The following is a 3,643-nucleotide window of genomic DNA, read 5'->3' as shown; positions in this document are numbered from 1 at the left end:
AAAAAAAAAAATTAATACTATTAGTTTATTATTATTATTATTATTATTATTATTATTATTATTATTATTTCACTAATAACAGTTTTTTTATACATTTAGTGGGTGCAAGTCTATTTTAGACCAACAGCTTCAATGGGTTTGGACGATACTGAACTTGCAATTGCAGCATACTTGTATGGTAATCATTTGATGGATAAGTAAGTAAACTCAATTAGAATTTTATTTGTTAACGGTGTTGTTAATTTGTTTAGCTATTTTTATTTATGTTAAATTATCTTTGGCAGCTACAAGGAGGATAAAGTAATTTTAGAGTTTACAGCTCACAGAGATGTATTCAGGAGCTTGATGCCAGAAAAGCCAATCGTTTCTCTTGTGCTAGACTTAGTTGCAGATATGATGAGCATAGAGTTGACCAGAGAAAGTGGTTATATATCCGATCTGTAAATATACGGATTAGATTCAACCTAAAAAATTAAAAATTTTAGATTTGAGATATTTTTAGTATGAATTGAATTCAAATCAAGATTTCGGTCTTATTCGATTTGCGTTCATCTCTAATCACAATGATCATTATTGTGTATAATTGGCCTAAATTAACCCTGCATTTATATGAGTAAAAAATTAAAAAAAATCATACAAACAATGCTAGCTACTCATTAAGGTAGTTTAGTGGCCCAAATACACGTTATTCATCAGATTCTATATATCACCAAGATTTTGATTCATTGGTTTTAAGGACCATTTTTTTCCCTCAGAACAATTTTTTTTTCCTTGTAGGATAAGATCAAATTCTAAAGTAGTAGAAAGGAGATAGTCTAATTAATTTGGGTCGGTTGAATAATAAGTTTATTTGTCTCTTTAAATAAGTGTCGAAAATTTAAATCTTATATTAAACATATAGTCATTTATTAGTCAATAACAAATTCTTAAATAAAGTTTAAATTCATAATAAACTAATATTTAACTTGTTAAATTGAAATGTACAGTGGGAGAAAAAACAAGAGAATCTCATAGCTAATTAATGCTAATCATTGTTTTAATTGATTTGACAACATCAAAATATTGGATGCCGCCCTAATAGATATTTTTTTTTTCAACGCAGCTTATTGCTCTATTGCTAGCATATGCAAGCCATGTTCTCCTAACATATAAAAAATAGGACTAGTTCAAATTATTGCTATTTTACATAATCTAATCACTAAGATTACAATCGATTAGGCAATTAATTTATTATTTATTCTCTTATTAGTTTCATTCTTTTAGCGCTTCTAGCATTCCGTTTTTCTCACATAATAATATCATTAAAAACTGGTTTTTTTACTTCACTTCACCCGTAACGGTGTTTTTGTATATGGTGATAGTAACAAAATTCTAATTCATAATAATCTTGATGACAATACAAAAGAAATTATTGTGTAGTTAGTATTTGCTCTTTTATTGTGTATGATATAATAGGTGAAAATAAAAAACAAATATAAAATGTGTGCCAATGTATATTTTGTTGCTATTTTTTTTTTACTCTTATTAGAACTTCCTCCTTCTTTATTGGAGTCAAGAACTTGCTATAACTAACTATAAAAATAATAGTAAGCTATATAAAAATAAAATTACATGTGAAAAAATAAAATTAAAACTGAAATTTCATACTACACACAATGTTAAATACAAATTTAATAATAAAAATAGAGTAGTAAACTGATAAAAAAGTACAATATATACAAAGAGGTGATTCAAATAGAATATTATTTAAAAATAATAATAAAAAATCAATATTTTTGACAGATGAATTATTTCGTAAAAATAATAATAAAAAATCAAAATTTTTAACAAAAACAAAAAATATTTTTTACAAAAATAATAGAATGACTTAGAAAATATCATATATTTTTATTTCTTTAAAAAATTGTAAATTAATTTTTTTAAAATAATATCAAATATGCATGTTGTGACTTTTTATAATTCAAAAAAAACCTCTACTACTTCTCAAACAGATTCTAAATAAATTACTGCTTCAAATGGGGTGGGGTTATCAATTAATTCAAGAGGTACATTTTCCTATTATTTTATAATTATTTTTTGGATCTATATCCTACATACATATCACATAGGAAAGTGTATAAAGGCATGCATGTTTAATCTCACACAATGATTTCATACCAAGATAGGAACATATATATAAAATGATATCTTAAATGCCTTGAAAGACATTCTATCTCTTGAGCTCACAAACATGAAAAAAGAAATGTTTTATTTTTCAAAAGAAAAAAATAATTATTTTAATTGAAGAATTCTCTAGTAATCAAGCTAAATATTTAGAACGGTATAGATCTAGTTGCCATTAGCAAAATAAGATTTTAAATGTAACAAACCAAGTTGTAACGTACACCACACAATTTCATAGTCGGTGTTGGCTCGACAAACAAAATTAAGTCATGGTGTTGAAATTCTTCTAAGTTCCCATCATTATTGAAGATTCAAACTTTTGAACTGACTCAATCAACAGTGTTGACTAAAAAATATAACGATAGGTCACAAAAAAAAAATTATAAAAAAGAAAAGATGCAACAAGCTATTGAAGTGTGAAGAAAAAAAATTGAAAGGTCACAAAAAACAAAAAGTAGAAAACGTAAGATATATTGTTGGAAAATGCAGCAAACTTAGAGATATATTTTGTGTATTTTATTTCACATATTAAACCGACACACACTTATTTACTATTTTTAGAGATTGTCGAATACAAAATACACAGTTATCAATAACAAAACTTATGAAATCATTGTAATAAATTATGAAGGAAAAAAAATATAGAAGTATATCTTTTGAGGGACAGAGGGGGCAAATGCTAATGGGATCCAAGCAAATAAGGCGGTGCAGCGCTATGTGAAGATCAGCTTTAAAATAAAAAATAAAATATTTTAAATTCTAAATTCCAAATATTAAACTTTAATATGTACTTTTGATATAAATAAAATATAATAAATAAAAAACTAAATTTTATTTAATTAAAAAAATATTTAAAGATGAGTCTATTTAAAGAAATAAATTGATAGAATAATTTGATACAAATAAATTCTATATTTATGGTGGCTATAGTAATTATGTAAATATTATTAAATTTAAAATAACATTTTTTTATATTTTAATAATACTTTTTTTAACAATATTTTTTAAAAATTACTAAAAAGTATTACTTTAATTTTAGTAATACTTTTTAAAATATTATAGTGATCATAACATAGACATACTTAAATTATCCTTTGATATATATGCTTATATAGATTTAAAATTCATATCATCACTTCGTAGCATCTAATAATAATTGTGCTTTTTTCAATTGGAAAAAAAAAAGTAGCAGTGTATTTCTAACTGTATATTCATCAATTATGATCACTTAAAAATGAACCTAAAAGGATTCGACCTAGTGGTTAGAGATACATACCCACTTTTACTTCTAAATTGAGAACCTTGGATCAACACCCTAGAGGGTACATACAATTTAACTTTGAAGGGAAAAACTCCATATATAACTGAGTCCTTTTTAATTTTTTCAATTTTTTTTAAGGTCTAGCGTCTGTCATAGACATAGCAAGTTAGCAACCACAACAACCAATCGAACTAGTGTCATAAAAATTGGAAGCAAAAG

The sequence above is a fragment of the Arachis duranensis genome, chromosome 9 (genome assembly GCF_000817695.3).
Source record: "Arachis duranensis cultivar V14167 chromosome 9, aradu.V14167.gnm2.J7QH, whole genome shotgun sequence".
Lineage (NCBI taxonomy): Eukaryota > Viridiplantae > Streptophyta > Magnoliopsida > Fabales > Fabaceae > Arachis > Arachis duranensis.
Note: the sequence above shows the minus strand (reverse complement) of the source record.